At 38.6% G+C, this 23,282-nt stretch overlaps 1 long non-coding RNA gene across 2 annotated transcripts; it reads right to left on the bottom strand.

The window, feature by feature from the left end:
* Positions 1–3,190: 3,190 nt before the first annotated feature.
* On the bottom strand, positions 3,191–23,007 carry LOC138108451 (uncharacterized). 2 transcript variants are annotated; one of them, XR_011149969.1, is made up of 5 exons: positions 21,199–23,007; positions 19,782–19,847; positions 14,425–14,589; positions 10,722–10,807; positions 3,191–7,282 (listed from the first exon to the last, which is right to left on the bottom strand). It is a non-coding gene; the product is annotated as an uncharacterized lncRNA (long non-coding RNA). The 2 variants fall into 2 exon arrangements; XR_011149970.1 differs by lacking the exon at positions 14,425–14,589 and having other exon boundaries at positions 21,199–23,006.
* Positions 23,008–23,282: the final 275 nt, after the last annotated feature.

The following is a 23,282-nucleotide window of genomic DNA, read 5'->3' as shown; positions in this document are numbered from 1 at the left end:
GAGAAAATTTCCACCCCAAGCCCATTAGAGTTCAACTTGGGACAAGCCTTACAGACTGGGTTTTTTTTACTTCTTGCTGTGCAGAGCCAGTATACTCCTACAGCTCAGCTCAAAGGCTACGTGCTTTGACCTTCAAAACCAGATTTCTAGATATCTTCACTGATGGATATTTTTAACTTGTTTACTTCACTGAACATTAGAAATATTATTAATATCTGTGTCTCAACAGCTCTCCTCCAGGTACTGCCTGAAATGTAGCTCTCTTGGAGCCATTTGGAGAGAGACCATTTTTAATCCCTTTCAGCACAACTTTTTCAGTCAAGTCAGTGAGTGTCGATACTATACAAAATAAGTAAAGGTGGTAGGAATGAGTTCACAGGCAAAACTCTACATGAGTCAAACTGTCCCCCAGCTACCACATTAAATGGTGCTGATAAGAGGTGAGATTGCCAAATGCCATGAAGACAGCTTTGGCACATTAGCATCTTAGAGAGTTTTTCCCAGACATGAGTGTGGTCCCAGATCTGAAGTCCATTAAAGCCTTTTAATCACTCTGGATTCGGCTTTAGGAAAGAAGGGCAATTTCTGGCATTGTTGAGTTAGGCTGAGTGAATTGAAACAACCCAAGTCGTTGAACCGTCGGTGCCGCTGCAATGGAAACAAAGGAGGAAGCGGAGCTGAAGGGATTTCTGAGAAACATCGCAAACCAGTTAAGTGGGCAGGAATTGAACAACCTATCAAGCCATATGGAAAAAGGCTGCTTTCTAGAGATATGCCACCTACAGCCATTTTGTCTTTCAGTGCTCCAGTAATCAGAGCCATACATATGGATTATGCTACTGGGCAAGAAAAAATATATCATTCAACAATGTCCATAAATTACAGACATAAAGTAAAAAAAAATGCATCTGCTTCTGCACCGCTATGCACAGCAGCTCCTGACTAAAAATTAATAGTGTATTGCTTACTGTGCCTACACACTGAACCTCAACAAGTTTAATTTCATCTTAAAATCACAAACCTTTGCCTTTTATCAGAGAGAAGAGAGAAATTAGCACTCTCTTTTTCATGTTTCAGAACAGAAGTGTGAGTTTTGAAGTCCTATATTTGTGAAAGAAACCATCGTAGCCTGTTAAAACGAGCTTTTGGTAGTGAAAAGGTTAACTAATTTGGTTTCTCCGATAAGTTTATCTATGATCAGAACTGAGTCATACAGAAAATACTCCTACAAGATTTGACCTTTTACTTGTATCCCACACTGAGATAATATACTTAAAATGGATATCAATAAGAACTTTGTTTTAAAAAGTATATTTAAAATAAATTACTTTTAAATAACAGAAACTGTTTTCAATTAGCCCTGTTAAAGGAAATCAACTAGAAAGTTATGTATGCTTTTTTATTTTCTTTATATAAATTATACCCAGGAGTCCTATGATAGCAGCTCTGTACAAACTATGCACTACCTTTATATTTATTTCTTATCAAAATAAACTTAACAAATTAGATTTGTTTTTACAGCACTTTATATCCAATAATGACAATGTTGTATTGGTCCCAGGATAAAAACAATGAAAGTAGCAGCTGAATGGTATTTTTATTAAGAGTTAACAAAAATGTCTTGTGCAAACAGAGTATATAAAGAAAATTAATTCCATAATTCCTCATGATGAAGGCGTTCTTCTTTTTTTTTTCTTTTTTTCTCACAATATCAATCTCATTTGGAAAGACCATTTTGAGGGGAAAACTTTAAGTTTTAGCATGACTTACTCAGCAAAATGATATGGCTGAACTTAAACATTGCTGACTGCTAGGATTTAGTATTAGGACCTGGCAAATGTTTTGATAACTTAATACTTTTTAAAAGAAAACTTGTTTGTTACTGAAGATTTTAGGAGCCCAGAAGAAATATAATCTAAAAATTAACAGAACTTAAGATCCAAAGAGATGTTTCTTCTTTTTCCCACTTTTTCCATTTCCTCTACCTTAAACTGGTTCCTCCATGCTAGCATTTTAGAGGCCTTTTTACTGGTAGTAGATTCAGATGTATCCAAGATATTTGCCATACAGCTCAGCAAGAGCTCACGTTTTCCTCCAGCAGTGGAAAAATGGCAGGGCTAATAGTCTAGGGTTTGTTCCTAAAAATGAGTCCTTATACAAAAAAAAAAAAAAAAAAGAGAACATTGTTTAGAACATGTGGTTTGCTGCTATTAAGTTAACAGTGGAAAATCTCATTACTTTCAAAGTTAATTTTATTTTGTGGCTGGATTGATCTCTAGACTGAAGCAGATTTTGTCTTAAACAGAGCCTCTAATCCTACCTTACAGTCCTCTGCTCAGCAAGTCACTTTCTGCATAGCTTGGCTACATGCATGTTTAAAGTCAAGTGATGAGTTAAAAGGAAAAAAGGAAGAAAAATAACTTTTCCCCACATGTGTCTCTGGGGCTGCTAGCAGGCACTCGTGTGCCCTCTTCTCCAGCTCTTGCTCTAACTACAGGAGTTGTCCAACAAAGATCTTGGGGTAAAGATGTTCTTTTAGCGGTGCTAACAATGCTTCTGCCTCTAATGCAAGATTAGAGTGCTCTGAGAGACAAATTAGAGGTTGGGCAAATTCTAACACCAGCTCCATGTAGGAAGCACCGTGGAGAAGCAGGGATGTAAGAGAAGCATAACGTGGTCTGGTGGCCCAAGGGCTCTGAAAATCAGAGGGGCAAAACAGAGAAGAAAGCAGTAGCCTGTAAAGATTTCTAGTCCAGATTTGTTTTCAAGTTTTCAAAGCAACTCAGCTGACTTCTGACTTTTCATTGAGGCTACAATGATTTACAGTAACAGAGAACCAAATCTGCAATTTAAGAGGAAAACAACCCCAAGACAGAAGACTTGTTTATAGCCTGCATGCTATATATGCATACATATATACACATATCTCCTACTTACAAGTTACGATGACTCAGATCTAAACTCTCATGGTTTAAAATACAAAGTGAGATTCAGAGTCACATAATATTTGTGTTCCACCAACAGTTCAATGTTTTGGGGCTTTTCTTGGTAACATATGATCATAGCATATAAAATTCACTCTTGTACAAAGGTGAGCCATTATATCGTAAATTCCACTCACAATAACTCTTGTGTAGCTCAAGTCTGTGAGCTATATTTCAAGACACCTTTAAAACTTTGTACTCAGCCATTTCCCTTGCACTTTTCTAGACACCAGTTCACCAAGAAAATTTGACACATGAATAACCAAAATACATGCACACAAGATCACTGATTATTTGGGGTTTTTTTCTGAATATCACTCTAGCTCTTCTCAACTAAGTTGCCAAAGTGTGAGAGCTACATCTAAAAGCTGACTCCCTTAGCCCCACTGATACTGAGGTCTTGCTTCTCCATCAGTGATAATTTAGAAAGCTCAGATAATTTAGAAAGTCCCTCAGTATTGTGGGGGAAAGAATATGGACCAGCTGCCCAGCAAACAAAGGAGCTCTGACTTGTCTGAGCTCATACGTACTCAGCAATGCTCTGTTAAAAGTGTCTCTGTCTCTGTCATGGTTTAACCCCAGATGGCAATCAAGTACCACACAGCCACTTGCTCACTTCCCCACCTGCACCGATGGGGAGGTGAATTTGAAGAAAAGTACACCTCTTGTGTTGAGATGAGCAATGATTCAAGCAAAAGAAAATATTAAGATAATAATAATTGTAATGAAAATACATTGGGGAGCTAGGGGGTGTGTAAATAAAACCCAGCAGAAACAAGTGATGCTCAGTACATTCGCTCACCACACACTGAACACTGCTCAGCCCATCCCCAAGCACTGATAGCAGCTCCCAGCCTAACTCCAGCAGTTTATATTCTTATATAAGACATTCTGTGGTAAGGAACATCCCTTTGGCCAGTTCAGGACACCTGTCCTGGCCATGCTGCCTCCAGATTCTGGCAGAGCATGAGACAGTGAAAAGTCCTTGATTGAGAGTAAGCACTACTTAGCAACAACTAAAACATCAGTGTGTTATCAGCATAATTCTCATATGAAATCCAAAACACAGCACTGTACCAGCCAGCTGAAACCAGGACAATATCAGTGGAGTTCATTAGTTTGTTGAGTTACACTAAAATTTTACAAAAACTGAAAACAGAGCAGAGGACTGCTCACTGCCCTACTGTGAATAACAGTACCTTGGGATGAGGGGTCTGATATTCACAATGGCATGAGATCCTGCAGCTCCCATACCAGCTAGGAATAGCCACAGGTGTTCAACACCCCTGAAACACCAGGTTTTGAGCTTAAAGCACATGAATCCTTGAATGACCTCCAAGTGGTGAAGTGGCTACTCTCCTTTTGGGAGTAGCAGCCATTTAGAGCATTGATAAAGATTTGGGAAATGAGTTCTTGGTGCTGGATAGAACTATAAAAAAACATTCAGACTGAATTTGGGTCTTACCAGAAATTCTTTGTTTTACAGATGTACAAAAGTTCAATGTAACTAACCTAGAACTGAGAAAATTTCATGTCTTGGCAGATGTCAAAACTATAAGCCAAGACAGAGAATGAGAGTTAGACCTTGCTTAAACAAAGGGTGAAGCTTTAGAGATGTGGCATTTATCTGTGCCATGGGGTTGTGAAACCAACTCATTTTTGACATCTCACACATGTGCAGAAAAGTGAACTTGCAGAAAGGAGTTATTTCAAGAGCAGAAAAGTGAACTTGCAGAAAGGAGTTATTTCAAGAGCTGAGTGAAACTAGCTGGCTCAGTTTGCAGAGTTTTTTTGTTAACTTTCTTATGTTTTGTTGCATACACTTCTATACTGCAGGAGTTTTGTTTTGAGTTTTAGCTTCAAACAAAGCAAAACTGATTGTAAACCACTGTGTTTTGACTTTTCATGTTGAAAGCATATCTCACACCAAAAGTTTCAAAAGCAAAGTGTACAGGACTGGTAACCTGGAGTAGCTCAGCCTGTGTTCAAGCTGACTGACTGAGGGTCAGAGACAAGATCTCCTTACAGCAGTGATGCTGATACCTGGTTTTTCTGTGCAGTCCCATGTCTGTATGAAACTACTCAAACCCATCCAATTTTGTGTCGTTTTCTTCCAAGAATAATAGAAGAAGCTTATAGACAGAGTCATCCGATTAAACTAACATTAAATAGTGGCAAATCAGTAATTTTTTTCTTAACAGATTAGTTTCTAGCTAGGTCCAGTAAGATAATTATAAAGGCTTCTTCAAACAGAAATCCAGACATACCAATAGCACTATTTTCTGCTAAATGAATGCTGCTTGTTTACCTGTATCTAATCAGATATGATTTGCCATAAACAGCATGGCAGTGTCCAGAAACACCTTCTTGATAGAAGCATTCCTTTATTTTCCACATTAATGTTCTTAGAAGCCCTTCAACCCAATTGTTAACACATTGGAGTATTTTAAATGGACACAGAAAATAATTTATGTCTGATTTACAACAGCATTTTTTTATCATATTTCCGTGACCATCATTTAACTTTCCACTATATTAATAACTAAGACCAATTTTACCTAGCAAGCAATCTAAACCCTCAAACTTGACAAAAATATCCTGCGCTTATTTCTCTTTCTAACCATCAAAAAAAGTCACTACAACAACCCTGGGTATCAGCATTTTTTCCTGTGTGATTCACTTACACCAAGCAAACCCTCTAGACCTACAGTTTTCCTTTTTTGAATTTCTGCTTAACCAATATGATCAACAGGTCCCCTTCTCTGTGGGTGGTGATAATGTCAGTACACCACTGCCCAAATAACCTTTCCCTATAGGGAAATGCTAACATTTAACTCTTTAAATTTAAACCACGTGTATTTTGGTCTCATAACTGCACTCTGTATTAACTGCCTTTTGTTATTAATTTGTATCACTAAAAATCTTAATGAAACCAGTTATCGGAAATGTTAAATGCAGTAGACATCTAAAATTTGTGTATGAGCTAACATATTTAAAGGGTGACTAAATATTTTACCCAACCATTGTAAACATGTTTTCAGAATTACTGATGACACAGCTCTGCATATGTTCAGTGTAAAGATGTGTCTCAGAAGAGCTGTTCTTTCCAGCCCGTTCAAGGGAACATAAGCAGTGGCTTTCAAATGGTTTCTATCTCTTTCCTTCAACTTATTCAGAAACATGAAGTGTGATTCAAGTGCTGCCTACATGAGACCTCCACCAAGAAGAGCAATTTCTGTGTGCATTGATCACTTCCATTTTCCCTGCTGGTATTCCCTGTGAGAGGCACTGCCACTGCACATGGTCTTTGTATGCATTGCCATTGGGTGACCACAAATATACAGCTGCCAGTGTAGGAAAAATATTGGTATTTGGGACAAATACTCAGACAAACCACAGATTCAATGGTTTCCCCAAACTAAATTGTTCCTCAGTAAAATTTAACACAACTGCAAATATTAAAAAACTAATACATGGATTAGCTCTAAAACTGCAATTATATTAAAAAATAGTCGAGGGGGGAGGTGGAAAGACTGTATAAAATTTTAAAGTGTTTTCTGTAACCTCTAGAAATGAAATTGTATTTAATGTTCACACATATGATTTAGGTAGTGTTTACACAGTTCTATACATACAGTCGTTGTTCTAATTACACATTTCATGTTTCATCATGTAGATGTGTTATTTAATACATATAAAATGTAAAAAAACTATCTTTAGAACAGTATTTTTTAAAACAGATACCAACTCCCAGGTACAAATTAGCACTGCCTTTTTTTTTTAATCTGAATTCTGTAGCAATTTCCATAAACTATCTGTTTCACTGCCCAGAATATCCTCCAGTCCCCTAATATTAATAAAAGGAATGTATTTTCCCAGTCTGTCTGGGGAAGGCTACAGGGACTGACAAATTATATTTTGAAAAAACAGTCATCTGAGATAGTTCCATCACCTCAAATTATTCTGTGGGCTTGGTCACAAATTTCAGGGTGCTTAGGTGTTAACTCTCCAAGGCTTGCCATAATGTGAATTCTTTTCCATTTCACAATCTTTCCATTAATTCCCAATCCATAAACTTTTATCACATGCCCTGATATTTGGTAAAATCTTTAGAAATGCCATTATACCCTTCTTAAGAGACAAACCATTCCCAGTTCTCTGTAGGAGTTTTCTTCCACCTTCATTCAAGATCAGATGCACAGTGATCAGAGATGAATGACACCAAGAGGGTATCTTTTTCTTCTGTTTCTTGTTTCTTGTTTCAAACAACCATTGCAGCCATGCCTTAGGAGTCCATCCTGAAAAAGATTGATAAAAACAGAGTTCATGGAAACAATTCTCTCTTTCACTTGCAAACTGTAAAATTAATATTGTACTTTACTAAATCAGATTTTATGATTGCTTTGTAAGTCACCATCCATCATGACTTTTTCTGTAACAATTTCATTTTTTTAACTTCTACAAAAGTAGTCCAAATTCCTATCAATTATAATGCTAGTGAGTGATCTCAAAAAGTTCACAGGAAAGTGTTCTCTGTCTACACAATCCTAATTAATGCCTGTGGTGAATTTTGGCCAGAATTCACTACTTTCCATTAGCTTTAATTTTATTTTAAGATGAGTTATATATTTTATACATATACCATATATAATTTTTACATATTATATACAACAAATTGCTCTTGTTATAAAATAACAATTCAGAAATGTTCAACCCCACATTGTGCAATTTATATATTACTATACTAACTAGTATAGTCAAGATTTTTAACTTCCCTCTTATTCAATAGACCATCAAAACTGGACCTCATTAACTTAAGTTTCCAATTACATATCTAATTAATGAATTCTTCAATTTAATTTCTTTAATTAAAGAAGTATTTTTTTAATTAAAGAAATATTTCTTTAATTCCTTCTATCCAAGTGTCTGGTACCTGAAATTACCGCTTTCTTCAGCAAAATTAGTTTGCTGCATCATGCCCAAAACTGGGAATTAAGCTTCCTTTAGCCAGACTCTTAAGAATTTTGAACCTCAAACCACTACGGTCCTGATGAGAAGACCCAGGCTCCTAGACAGGACCTTCCATGGTGCATTTGCTCAACAACAGCAACTCCCAACACACACACACAGGTTCAGTTCAGCCACTGTAATTCAAAGCAGACCCTTGATAGCATCCCATTGAATACAGCACCTCTGTCCTTGTTAGATATGAAAGTACTTTCCAGCCTCTATGCCTTGTTAACCTGACATAAAACACTTTTGATGGAATTACCTTCCCAGACGCGATACCTTTAATTTTGTTAAGCATTTGCAGGGGCATATTACCTTTTACAGCAGTTTTCTAAAGTGGAAATTCAGGTGCCTGAAAGAAGGTACCTAATGGCTGCGAGAATACCCTGGAGTACCCAGGATATTTGTGCAGGGCTGGCACAATGTGGGACCTACAGGTGACTTTTGACCTTTGACAAAATACCACACCTTTGAACTGGCACTGAGAGGCCAGATGGGTCCCTACGGGCTCTAAAATGCACAGGCCTATGTTTAGGCACATGGGTTTTTTCTAAAACTAGTAAAATAAGCCACCAAAATTAAAAATCAAAAGAGACTGAACATAATTTTATATGATTTCACTTAATTAAAAACCTGGGGAAAAATAGTAAAAACCTTGAAGAAATAATGACACTGAACTGTGCCTTAAATCAAGTCTCTCCTGATGGGAGAGAATTTTCTAAAAGTCCTTGCAAGGAGTTTCAAAGATAAACCGAGACTTTTCCTTGAGTTTCAATGCTGCCGGATAGTTGTTTATTAAGTCTTATCAGAGGAACAGAGTCACTAGCGTGACCCAGGTACAGCACAGAGCACAGAAAGCAGGAGAGAAGTCTCTAATTATTAAGATTTACACAGCCTTTTAAAGATAATTTAACCAATGGTTACTAAAAACATATATTATTTTCACTTTCCTACCAATTATTCAGTAACACAGCCAGGAACTGCGGAATTCCCTATCCAATCATTACACACTACTTTTACTGCAGAACATGGAGTAGTAGAAGAAGGAGAAGAAGGTTTAGAGAACAACAACAATCCTCCATTTTGGTATTTTTCACTCTTATCTATTTACAAAGAGAAGCCCAAAACCTCTAAATTTTTCACCCTGTGACAATCTTACATAGTAGTCTATCACCTGATTCACACCACTGTATTTTCTAGTTCCTGCCTGACCGTTGGTAATTTTTTCCAAGGTTGAAGGTTAAAACAGTGTTGTTCAGGGGGGTAAGAGCCCTTAAAAACAGGCAGAGAAATATTCTCAGCACTCTGGGTTCCTACATCTCCCCCTCCTGTTTGAACCAAAAACACTTCCTTGACAGCTTTGTCCGTGGCTCATCTAGCACAGTGGAGTATACAAGGCACACATACTAAAAGAATTACAACAATAGTTAAAACATACAAACCTGTCTTCAGAATTTTTCTCCATAAGGATGTAAGGTCAAACCAATTGAACAAATCATCCAACAATGATCCGCTTTCTTCTCCAAGTTTAGCTATTCCATCCTCTAATTGCCATATACTTTCATGGATGGATTTCGAATGATCCAACAAATTCATACAACACATACCTTCAAATTCTTCACGTCCATGTCCATGCACTAATAGAAGATAATCAATTGCTGCTCTGTTTTGCAGAGTCGCTTGTCTCACACTCTGAACATCAGTTAACATATCACTCAGTGAGAGAGAGACAGCACGAGAGTTCTTACTTAGCCAACAGACTGATTGATCCAATTGTCTTAAGGCTGCTCCTGCAGCAGCACCAGGTAAAAGAAGAGCTGAAGAAAACCTTTGTCCAAAATTCCAAGCTGCAAATTTGTCATTACGATCAGATTTATATTGCCCAACAAATCTTTTCTCCCTACTCTTATGTTATTTTATCATTTTTGCATTAGGCGTTAGCAAAGAAAGCTTTCCAAAGCTGCATGGACCGCCCTTGACATTTGAGGGAATTGCAGGCCAAATTCTGTCCCCACAAATGAGAAACATCCCTCATGGCAATTGTAATGGATCCTGGTTGGACGGTGTGTTCATCTTTACTGTTGAATTGCACCAAGATGTTGCATTTCTATATAGTTCGTAATTTGGAGTGACATCTGTTACCTTGTCTTTATTTTGTTTCAACCCTGGAGAACTGAATACTACACAAAACTCCATCTTTATTGAACCAAGAATTTCCAGTTCCTGAGGTTCATAAGGAGCCTCCAGAAGGGATTTGGTCCAAACATCCCAACTTTCCACTGGATTTGAACCGAATCGTGAAAGTTTTAGATTAGCATGTTTGGAAGGTGGCCATTTGTCTGCTGGTAGACCAACCAAACGTTGAAAATGGTTTCTTTGGCCTTGAATGAGTTAGACAGATGGTATCTAGGCCTGATGCATTGGCCAAAATCTTCCAGACATTTTCTTTTGGTTGTTTTACTGGGAAAGCTGCATTGCTTAAGGCAATCAGTGAGATGATAAGGCACAAGTGTAATACCTGATTGAGGTTCATTCTCAACAGCTTTATCCCACATAGGAATCTCTGATCTTTAACACAACTTCTACCACACTCTTACATACAAAATTTACACCATTAACTTTCCCACTTTTTACATAAGACTCAGTCCACAGTTCTTGCACAGAAAGACAACTGATGTCTGTGGCATCGACAGTAGTGTTGACACTGATTCACATCTGCGTGCTCACCTCCTTCTTCCCGGAGTCGATTCCTGCTTGTTTCTGGACTTGATAAGGTTTCACGTTTTTTGCTGGAATCCACTTCAGTCCTGCACCTGTTGAGACACAAGCATACCCTTTGCCCCAAGTTATTAGTTGAAATACACTTTCAATTTTCCCTATCTCTGGATTTCTGATCTAAACCAAAGGGTTTGCCTTTAACTTTGCCTATATGGTGTTGGAAAATGTCTTATTATAAGCGAATTTGATTCTGCAAAAAAAAAGGTTTTTAAAAAATTTAAAACATACAGCACTGTATTCAAGCGCATTTGAGGCATAGCCTCTGCCTCCCCCCTTTTTTCGTTTAACCAAAAAGGGACTTTAAAGTTTGGTGTGTTCTTTCAATAATTGCTTACCCTGTAGGAAAATGAGAAATACCGAAGGAGTGATGTGCACCCTAACTCATTAAGAATTTATGTAGCTCTTTTGCTATATAAGCTAGACTATTGTTTGTTTTTATCTTTTAAAGTATACCTAATGATGCAAATGCTTGCAGAAAATGCTGATGTGCATGTTCCGCTATTTCTCCTGTGTGCAAGGAAGAAAAAACCATGTTGGAAAATGTATCCACTGGCAGATGGATATTTTTATATTTTCCAAAAAATGAGTATTTGGCATTTGCCATTCTGTAAAGAGCCTTTTGAGCCTCAGGCGTAAGAGTCCTGGGAGACATGATGTCACAGTCTCCTCTTAGCAAGTCAAAAACTGAAGCAAGTCCATCATTGGTGTTCTCCAGTATACTGCATTTTCTAGTTCCTGTCTGATCATTGGTAATTTTTTCCAAGGTTGGAGGTTAAAACAGTGTTGTTCAGGGGGGCAAGAACCCTTAAAAACAGGCAGAGAAATATTCTCGGCACTCTGGGTTCCAACAAAATAACTTTGTCTAAATCTCATCCTTTACTGTACAAAAATCTGCTGGAGATTATCATTGCTTGTTATCTAGATCCTATAAAGGCCATAATGAACTAGTCATATTCACACTTTTATACTTTCTGAATTCAAATTTTAGAATACCACTACATTTTCAAAGTTAAATACTCAAAAACTCAGCAAACATTAATACAGTCTCCATGCAAACCCAAGAATACAGCTTTTAGCTATTTTAGAGTGAAGTTTTTAATTCTATGTTTATATACTATTTTTTCTCATTCAGCAACTGAGTGCTTGATACTGTTCACAAGAAAAGTGTTGCTACTTTTGTAATTAAATAACATCTTGGAAAAGACATGGCTGCCAACAGTACAACTATTTTACATCACTTCGTTGCAAATAAAAATTCTAAAAATGTAAAATCAATTCCCACTTTAATGTGCTCCTTGCAGCCAAGCCTTGGAACTTGTTTTCATGTTTTTCCTCAAGCAAATTTCCCTTGATTCCAGGAAGAGTTTGGCAGGCCATCATATCACAGTAGCACACAGTCCTTTGTAGTCCTTCTAGAAATGGCTGAGGAGAAGGTAAACCTGGCTGGACTAGTTAAACAGAAGATGATTGAGATGAAATTACAAAAGAGAAGTTAGATACAGGGCTAAGATGTAGCAGGTGAAGTATTTCTAGAGGGGTGTGGAAGCTGTTGCATTGATGTTGTATGCAAGGCAAAAATGAAGGGTGCACACTTCTGCTTGCCTTTGTTTAAAGTAGATCAATTTAACTTAAAGTGATGCCAGGGGATTGGAAAGCTAAGCTTCTGGAAGAAAGCAATGCAAATTGTGTTTGTTCAGGTGAGGATGCTCTGGCCCAGACCTCTCAGCTACGTGCTGATGCAAATGGTAGGGGGAAAACTATTTAATGTAAAAGGACAATAGAGATACAAGGTATCTGAATAAATGTAAAAGACAGAAAAATAGAAAAATATTTATAATCATCAGAGCTGTGACGGGTTGGAACAAGCTTCCAGCAGCACACAGGGTGGTCAAGGCATGTCCTGCATGGATTTCACAGTAAGTTTGGTTTTAACAGCCAAAGACTAGATTTGATAGACCAGGAGCCCTCGGTAATGAACCAGCAGGGTCTTGGTTCTTTACAACTCTGCCACAGCTTTCTGACTGTGATCATGAAACATCAAAAACAGTCTCTGCATATTAAGGGAGATTGCAACTAATACCCAGATGAACACTTACAGGAAAACATAAATATTATAAGAGACGTTAAAATTATTATGAGATTATTTTCTGATTGAGACTTATTTATGGAGTAGAAAGTTAAATACCACTTTTGGTTGCTTCAGACTAAATTCTAAACATTTCTGCTTTCAGTTGCTTCAATGAGATTACTCCAAGTTTACCATGAAGTAAATGAGATCTGAATTCAACACCGTAATTCTTTGTTTCTTGTGGGAAGATTGATGAATATTGCTGATTTCATAGTCATGGGGGGGGGGGGGGGCAGTGAGTAAGCAGTGGTAAACACGTCACAGAAAACAGTAAAAAGCAGAAGACAGCTTTACGTCTGCCCTTTGCTACTTATAGGTCAAGATTACACACTGAAAAAAGTTTATTAAAAAATGCAGACCAGCCAGCTTTCTCTTGGTTTTGGTTTGGAGTAAAGTAGCCTTCAAAAGCTATATTTTAAGCAAACATTTTTTTTTTCCTTCTTTGTCACAGCCAAATTCTCCAATTCGGGAATTTACAATATTTTCCTTTTTCCAGAATGACACCTGCTGGTGGGAGAAGCATGGATGAATTGCAGATACTTCATAGGTTTGATAGTTGCTAACCAGACATATTCTCTGACCATGCTCATCACCTGTGCGCAGGCCAACTGTCGAAAATAAAGATTTGGAAACTGTAAAGGTGCTATAAGGAGTATGTTGTAGAAGTAATATAGTTTTCCAATATGATTTAATGCTTGCTCTTAATAAACCATGAAGCTACCTAGTACTAAGACAGTGCTTCCATGGTGTTTCAGTGCTGGACACTAGCTCTATTTCAGGAAGCCCAAAGCATTACTATGTCAGCCAGAAGGAAACCCTCCCTACCCAATACAAAAAGCTGCTGGGCTGCTTAAAACTCTCAACTGCAAATAAAACCAGCTGCTAATGCAACTTTTTGTGCTTACCATCCCAAAAGACTAGATCTCAGAGACAAGTAGTGTGCACACATTCCTGACTCGGTATAGGAGGACACAACTGTGAGAGACAGAAAGCAAGGTGCACCTTTGCCAAAACTGTGACAGATACTGCTCAACACACCAGGCAGCGTTAGGCTCTGTAATGGGCTTCCATATTCACAGCTCCTCAGCTGCTGGGTCGGTTGCCACAGCCTCCCCTACAGCTAAACGAGAGTCAGACCAGAGCTTTTCACTCTTCCAACACATTTACAGCAATATTTCTAAAAGTGATTTCCAGTGCTAAGAACAATATACAACTCTATTTCCTTTTTCTGAGCTGCATAACTATCTACTGCCTTCTGTAAAGGCAAGCTGAAATGTAAGATGCTCAAGACCCCAACGAAGACTCTGAAATTGGACTCTAATCTAAACTGTATGTTTTAAACACGACTTATGAAGAAATTGCTGTGGAAAAAAAAAACTAGTTATAAAGAAAACTACTATCTATTAAATTCAGAATTAGAATTCAAGCAAACCTTTCTAAGTATTTACAAGACCATAGGCAAATAAACACATTCAAATGTGTTCCCCTTGGATAAACTAATACATAGGTGTTGTTAGGGCATACCTCATTGTAACATCAGAAGGCACACTTTCTTGTTGATTACACTAGCTTGTTGATGGCATTAGACTGCAATTTAGGAGACTTGGCTTCTACACCTGGATTTATCATTGGCCTCCTTTATGGCTTTGAATGAGTAACTTCACAGCTCTATTCTTTCAAGTATCCCGTCTGTGAAAAGAAGGTAGCATTGCACTATTCTCATGGTTAAAAGATTGATTTCCAAACATTGATTTTATTTTGGTAAATGCAAACACATGAAAAGGGGGTACCTTTATACAAACTTACTCATAAGACACACAAGACTTGAAAAGATAGTTTAGATCTGGAGAGTTTTTAAACATTTTTTTTTGCAAAGTTGATCAGAGTTTCAGTCCTACCTATGGTTTTACATACTTCTGTTTATACTGTCCTTGTCACACATTTAATTATGACTATCAAAATCTGGAATCATGGTTACTGCAGTTTATCTTCCTTAACCTCCTTAACAAAGCAATGGCTTCACAAAGAGCCAAGCTGCATCTCAATGCTTTCAGAGTAGCCCAGGGTAAGCACTTTGCTGCAAACAGTAGCAGGCTGGAAGCAGGAGAGACTGAACTAACACCAAATCTGTGATTGCCTGGACATCCCCACATGGTTTGAGCTAGCTGAAAAGCAAAGAGGAAATTGCACAAAAGATGCTTGTGTAAATATGTTCCTAACTTTTAGTGCTGGAGCCTGGGGAGCTTTACTGAAACAGGTTTTCTAGCTGCTTCCACTTAGCTTAGGGAGCATCTACTTGAGCACACCATTATCAACAATTGACCGTGACCATCTCCATTCTGTGCTAGAATCCAGCAAAAAGACACTTCTAATCCCAAAGGGATAATAACACTGCTTTTTGTGTCAGATTAGAGGTCATCTTGAGTTTGAGCTCAGGTTACTGCTCACCCCTAAGCAGTCATTCCAGTTCTTATTGCCATACATGGGGAATGAAATGCATGCACGGGATACAAATAGCCTGGGATTCAAATAAACCTCTGCACAAGGATAAGAGCTCTGAATTTGGCCACATTTTTCTCCTCTCTACACTCTACCTATCAAATTCACATTGCATGCAATAAATTTGAAGTTGGGAATACTTTCATATCACTCCCTTTATTTCAGCTAGGACACTCTTAACTTCAACCCTTTAAGCCTTGCTCTCTGAGATGATGCGGGAGATGTGTGTGATTGCTATAGACCCCTCCAACTTCTTATTCAGCAGCTATTGGGAAACTGGTTTGGACCAGAGCACTGCAGCTGCAATGTTTTTAAGCACTCTCATCATTTCTGGAAATATGTTTCCAGCATTATTTCCCATAGAAGCCCTTCCATCCCTTCCCCCACTACGCAGCATATGCCCCATGATGAGTCACAGCTCATCCAAACTCCCTTAGCTGTTAAACCGCACTATGACCAAGAAGCTCTTCCTCAAAGGCATTCTGGCTCCAGCTGACCTCCTCGGGGACAGCCACAGGCTCTGCAGAAGTAACCTCTAACATAAAAGTTAAACATTATTTCAAACTGATACACGCAGAACAGGACATAACCAGATATGATACCATGGCTTCATTTTCTCACTAGATTTGCATGTGTAGCTTTTCTTCTGCCCAATGAACACGCTTTTCTTCCCCTTGTAACCAGCTTCCTCCAACTTTAGTTGGTTCTGTACTTCTAAGAGTACTTTCTTCCCCTCAAAAAATATGTCCTTGCATTCCTTTCTTTTGTCTCAAGCTTTCTTTACTTGTCTTACCTACATAATTTCTGTATTTGTAAGGGTCTTTATCAGGATGTACTTTTTCATTTGCCCCAGAGAAATTTGCCTCCTTCCAACCATAGTCCTTTGCAGTCAAGCCAGAGGGAACTGTTTATCTGTTGCATGCAGTAACTTTGGGCAGCACAGACACTCTGCAGCCCCTTCCCAGGGGGGAATTTGTCCCACAAGGATGAATACCAGGTAACATATAAGTTTTGGGAATGTCACTTACTCTATACTGGCCTGAAGAGGTCTGGAAGACCCAGTTTCACAACTGGGGAAGTGAGTCCATTTCTTCAGAGTACTAAAGGCTGGTGAATGCTGAGAGTCTCCAGTGTGCAAGGGGATGCAAGGGCAACACTGGGAAGTGAAATACTGTGCTGGGAACCACAGCTCCCGGAAACCTGAACCAACCCCTCTGTCTGCACATCTGTTTGTGGGTCAGATCTGATCACAAACACAAGTATGTGCTACTCTCACCACCCTTGAGGAAAGCCCACTGTGCTTTTTCCTGGGCAGAGTCTTCCTGTCCAGACCACAGGGCAGCAGAAGAGGTGTACACTGCTCTTTCCTTCCCTTTGGGGAATGGTTGTGCTGTGTGGAAGTTTGACTGCCAAAAGTGATACAGATCCAGAACCTCAACAGTTCCCTGCACAGTGGAAGTAAAAAGGTTCCTGAGTGTTGCATATTTTTGTATTTCTGCTTTTTGCATTGTCTTTTTATACTTTCCACACCTTTTCCCTTTCTTGGAGTTGTTTGTCATTTTACAATCCTACCCTGAACACCAGAATGACACTTGTGGTTCTCCATCTAAAGACAAATGCTATCAGCAAAAATTTCGTATATTTTAAAGTCTGGTAAGAGCAAAGCAAGAGGGAATCCACACTGTGAGTACTTCTGCATCTGCGCAGGACTGCTAAACACTGCAGACTCCACAGTATATGATGTCAGTCCATGGGGGAAAAAAATCATAATTACCTGACCCAAACCAGCAGACAGACTCAATCAAAAAATTGCTATGTCCTACTTTTCTCCACCTTGCATTTCCTCTACTTCCATATTTGTGTTCTCCTTCCCAGAGATATATTTTTTGGGGATATATCAAATATGTTGATGTACCACAGTTAGTTTTTACAAGATGTCACTTTTCCAGTGACATCAGATTTTGTACAAGGTGGGGGCTTTTTAAAAATTAATTTTCCCCCTCCTCCCCCACATTTACTATATAGAAATTTCATTCCTTCAATATATCTTTTAAAGCTTTGCACCCCTGAGGTTAGAATAATAGGTTAGAATAATCTTCACACCAATCTTTCCTCCCTTCATACACAGAGGAACTGTCTTGTCCCATGGTCCCTTTCCTCTTCATGAGATATTCACACATATGGTTTCATATACCTGTTTCATCTGAATTTTAAAAAACAGTTATCCCACTACCCTGATTGGAGCCCATGAACTGTCCTAAGCTTTGTCCCCTCTTTGGCTGGTTATCTGCCATTTCCACACCCTCAGTAAGCCTCCAGACTTTGCCATGTTGCTAGATCATCATTAGTTTATCCAACACAGATTATAGCTCCTCTTCACAGCACAAGTGTCTTTCTCACATTTTTTCTAGATAAGAACTTTTTGGTATTTTTCTCAAGCTCCTCTCACTCACTTTTACTTTATTCCTACATATCCTGCCTCTGAGAAACAACTTTCTATTCTGATGCCTCTTTTTCCTCTGTCCTTGCATTATCTACCAACATCTTTTCTGTGATGATTACCCATCAAATTAGAAAAGGTGCTTTTCCCAGCTGTCTTTTACCTTTTGTTTGGGATATAAGCTCTAGGTAGCTTTCACATCTGAAACTTTAAAAACTCTACACCTCCACATTTCAACCCCGAGGCTCCTCAGTTTGCCTGACTTGAGTAATTAAATCATATAGTTTATGAAAATTTTCCTCTTCAAAATCGGGAGCCTTAATTACAGTTCTGTTTCTATTTAGTCTTATATTTAGTGTAAACACAGTAGACTTGTGAGCATTTGAAATTTCTTTTATTTTTATTCTTCCATAGAAGCCATGGCGGTCCTCAAAACTAAGGCAAAACAGGATTGGCTGAGAGGCCATTTGATGAAATATTTCACCTACCATGTTTATAGATTCCTTGAGAAATAGGTCCCTACTTCTGCACACCTTCTTCCAGCCTCCATCTAGCAAGTCTAAGTCTCACACAGACACATAATTTCCAATTGTCATTTATTTCTCTAACTATACTACAGAGATCTCTGTCCATGTCTAGACTATAAAGATGAACTAAGGGCTACAGCAGCCATCTGGAATGATTTCTACAGGTTCTCTTTTACTAACTTTTACCAAAGTAGTTTTGACACATACAAATTTTGTCTTAGGCCAGCAATAAACACTAATAATCTTTTTTTTATTATTATTATTATTTTTATGAGGAAGAATTTATGACACACTGGGTTTTTTGAGAAAGACAGTATACAATATTTCCAGGTCACTCCCAAAGCAATTGCATCACTGGGCAGCAAAAACCCCAGGGCTGCTGGACTCTTGGCTGCCTTAACTCTGGGATACCTCAAAAAAAGCAGCCTCCAGTGAAGCCTTAGGGAAGGATAATCAGAAGGGGCAGCAGCCTGAGGACTCAGTAGCCTTGGGGAGGCAGACCACAAAGATCTGATCTGCCACCAGTCTGGCAGGAGGCAAGGGGAGGAAGCAAGAGAGCTGCTAGTCCACCACGTGGACAAGGTGGGAGCTGGCTATGCTAAAGCAGAGGAGGCTTGGGGGCTGGAGGGAAGAGGTGATTATTTACTACCATGCCATCAGTCTGATCAGCCCATCAGAGAGCCCAGGGCTGGCTGGTGGGAGCAGTGGGGCCCAGGCAACAGCCCCTCAGCTCAGTTCCCTCTGAGGCTTCAGTGGAGCTGATGCAACCCAGGGACAGAATTTCCACCCTGCCCAAGTGTCATTTTCCAACTGAGCATGGCTCCAACCAAAAACTTGTGGCAAACTCTTACCTGCAGCTCTACCAACTCCAGTTACCAACAAAATATCTAAATCTTTCACAAGTATCAGAAGTGTGAAGCAAGACCCATATTTAAGCCACTAAATGAGTAATATCTGAAGCAGACTCAACAAGAAGCTTGTGGGAATTTTTGTCTAGCATTATAAACTACGACAAATTACCATATCTAGCCAGATCAGACTGCCGTGCTTGTTACAATAACAGGAAAAAAAGCCGAATTCTGGGAGTCTTTTTTTTTTGTTGTGGTGTACTGTCACTCACTTTCACTAACACAATAAAAAAATGATGCCTGGAATTACAATAGCGTGGTGGAAACTTTCTACTACACTGCAGTGAACCTTAAGGGAAAACATGTACATATGTGCTACAGATATTACGTGCATTTCCAGGAACCTTGTCAAAATGGATCACATGAAAAAAACTGAGACAATCAGGAAGAAAAGTGTTTCATCAACTTCTTCCATTACTCATACCACAGGGCAGATGTAAGATCAAAACCAAAAGTGTAATTTTCAAAAGCCTTTTGAAAATTTGAACATTTGGCTGGATTTCTTACCTTGTCACCTCCATGAGCCCCAGAGAAAATGAGAAGTCTGTGATCTTTCAAGAAGGAAAACACAACCTAAAATATCAATGCAGTTCAGGATTAGGTCCAAACACCAAATTGCTTAATTCAAGAACAAACCACATTGTACTTTGCAAATGCATCTGCAAACAGAATTAGGATATGATGAAAAAGAAAATTCTCCTTGTGGTTTTTTGTATATCATCCTTGCCACTTTCATAATTAGAGGACATAGGCTACCATTAAAGTCAATTGCAAAGTTCCCGTTGACTTCAGTAGATGTAAACCAGGCTTTAATATTATGCTTTTCAGTTTTCTTGAGGTTTAAACACCTCATAAAATAAATTTACAGATGAACTAGTAAATGTACACTTACAAAGAAACCTCCTAAGGAGTCCCTGAAGCCATAGTTTTAAATGTTGCTACTCATTCAGTTTATATCAGACAGATTAAGGGACTGTCAAACACTGATCAAGAATAGCAATAAGAAATGCTGAAAATATACTCCAGAAATATAATTTTTAAAATATCATTTGATACATATGACAAAACAGACTTAGAGGAGGGTTTTATATTATGCTACATATGTCACAAGCTCAGAAAACCCTATCTATTTTTCTTCCTATCCATTTCAGTGATCTGTAAATGAAAATATATACCATATAGACAGCAAGTTCTAAGAACACTTTCAAAAAAAGCACTCACATAAAAATGCAAGAAAAGCAAATTGAGAAAGAGAGAAAAAGTGTGGTATTAGAGAGAGTCTAACTGATGAGAAGTCAGAAATGCCACCATCCAGAGCTGACATTTTCTACTATAGAGCTATGTGCCCATTGGGCATAATTTTTGATCTCGCAGACTTTCCACAAGTAAAACTCCAATTGACTTCAGTGCAAATGAATGAACTGCAGGATCTAATTAAGCCTGCTGACGTTTGAAAAACAATCTCATATGCTGCCTGAATATTTCAGTGAAGTTCAGAGATTTTCAAGATAGTTTGCCCAATTCACTGACAAATAATTATTTATAAATATTTATAAGTATAAAGTAGAAATATAAACAGAAGGTGAGCTTTTGATGATAAACAGATATAAGGAAGTAATAATTACCTAACCTGACTTGATGAAGGCTTTATTAGATGGAACGTCATAGATGACATTACCAAAGAAAGAGTTGTGATTGCTGGATGACATTTGCACAGTCATCTTGTTCCAGATACTACTGGAACAAGCAGAAAGGGTCTTTTGGCAATTGATAACCACTGGGAAAATGTCTGCCCATTACCACACAGGAAGACAGTAGAAGAGGCAAGGATACTGTCCAGCTCTCCAGAACAGACTTCAAATACCTAAACCTGGAGATCTTTTTTTTTCTTTTTCTACCATGGCCTGTTTCATTCAGAAAATACCTTGCACCTTCTCAGCAAGTGAGCTAGAGTTCTGCAGTTAGCATCCACCAATCCTTCTCAGTGCTGCTTCATCTCCAGAGCAGATCCATGTAGATATAGAGATGAGGACATGTAAGTGAAAACACAGGCAATCACAAAACTAGAGTCAGCGTTTCCACGCAAACATATGTTGGAAGCATACAAAGGTTGCAGAGATCATTTTGTTAATCTTAATTTTAGGATACCTGGTCTGCAGCTTGAATATTATCTTAATGAGGTGTTTTGAATACATTTGTTTTTAAAAATAAAGTAATAATTCTATTTCCACTGTGTGCATCATACCCACAGAAACCCACCAACTACGATGCTGCCTTCAGGCTACACGCACTAGTGGAGAAATGGTCAGTAAAGAATCACAGAACCATGGACTCACTCAAGCTGGGAAGGACCCTCAGGACGTTGTGTGTTCCCACCCCCTGCTCAAAGTAGGACTCATTTCACCACTGGATGTGGTTTCTCAGGGTCTTGTTGAGGCTATCCAACTCTCTATGTGCATTCAGGCCAGTGGCAAAGAGAAACTATGCTGAAGGCTTGTCAGCAGCATACAAACTAAAATTTGGGAGCCCTAAAATGCATTCCAGCTCAGGAGGGACTGGCTCCCTATTCTCGGTTCCACTTCAGAGCATCACTGCGGCTCAAAGTAACGCCCAGGGACAACACTGCAGGGGTTGCCTCAGTTCTGGCCTCTGGTGCCCCCAGCTAGTGACTGTTCAGTCATCCTGTGAGGACGGTGTATGGAAAGTCTGATCATGGGAAGGAGCTGTGCAAGGCGGAGAAGATGAAATCTCTGGAAAGATTTGCTGTTAGGCTTTATTAAACCTCTATGGGATATTTGGTAACTGTGTTTTTTTCCATGTCTTGAAAGCGTTGACCAAACTTGAAAGGCTTTGTGAGGATGGAAAAAGGCACGTACCTGATTCAAAGGCAGGGAAAGGCCTGTCTTTGCTCAAAAATACAGGGGTCAGATTTTTTTTTTTTACATAAGCAAAAATCTAGCCTTCTTCTTACAAATAATTCAATAGTTCACTTTTCAATTCAAAAATTTAAAAACTGGAGACTGGCATTGAATAAAAATAAATTTAGACTACAGACATTCACATTGGCAGAGCTCTGGAAAAACAAAAAAAAACCCTTAAAACAGAAAGCACTAGAAGACCTTCGTCATGGCCAGAGCTGCCCATCCTGCCTGTAATATTTTTTGTTAAGCACTTTGGAATCCTTAGAAGTGAACAGAACCATATCTCTGAAGCTGCTGGACTGCATTTCTCTGCTTCCCATTTCTCCTGCAGTATCTTACTGTTAATTATTGTCATTATAAACCACAGCTGGCTGGTGGGAGCACCAGTCAAGAATGTTTTCCTCTGGAACTAAACGCCAGGAAAATAAAAAACTCTGAATATGCATTGCATGAGGATTAAAGACAAATTTAGAAGTTTGCTTCCAGAGAAAATGCTGGTGCATTTAAACTGTATTAATGTACAGGGGAGGGAGTGCCAAAGGACGAGAGCACTCCACAAATACAGCTGCAATTCCATGAAGTCAGAGCAAGCAGCTCCTTGCCCACAAGATGAGGTAAGTAAGGGATGTAGTGTAACAGCCTACAGAACACAAATGGATCTTGCAGTTCTATCTGGGCTGTGAGGCCCCAAAACTAACAATATTAAATACATCATACATACAGGTTTTGTATTCAGCTTGGATTTTATTGAAAGTCCTAAATTCTGATTTTTTAAAGAGTATTCTTTTATTATTATTATTATTATTATTATTATTATTATTATTATTATTATTATTATTATTATTAAGGGTTGTTTTTTTCTGAGCTTCCGGTATGCAATGTCACCAGCTGGTAAGGGATCACTCATGGACTCTCCATCCTGTCATACTCAGTGGTGTTTGCTACTGATTTCAGAGGAGCAAGATTTCACCCCACAGGAAATCAAGGTAAATGGGAAATAATACTCATTTCATTCAATTAAATAGTAAAGCTCACATGTTTTCAGGATCTCTGTCCAAAGACACTTCCTTTTTCTGTCAGAAAAATG

This window comes from Aphelocoma coerulescens, chromosome 1 (genome assembly GCF_041296385.1).
Source record: "Aphelocoma coerulescens isolate FSJ_1873_10779 chromosome 1, UR_Acoe_1.0, whole genome shotgun sequence".
NCBI lineage: Eukaryota > Metazoa > Chordata > Aves > Passeriformes > Corvidae > Aphelocoma > Aphelocoma coerulescens.
This window is presented reverse-complemented; position numbering and strand designations above follow the sequence as displayed.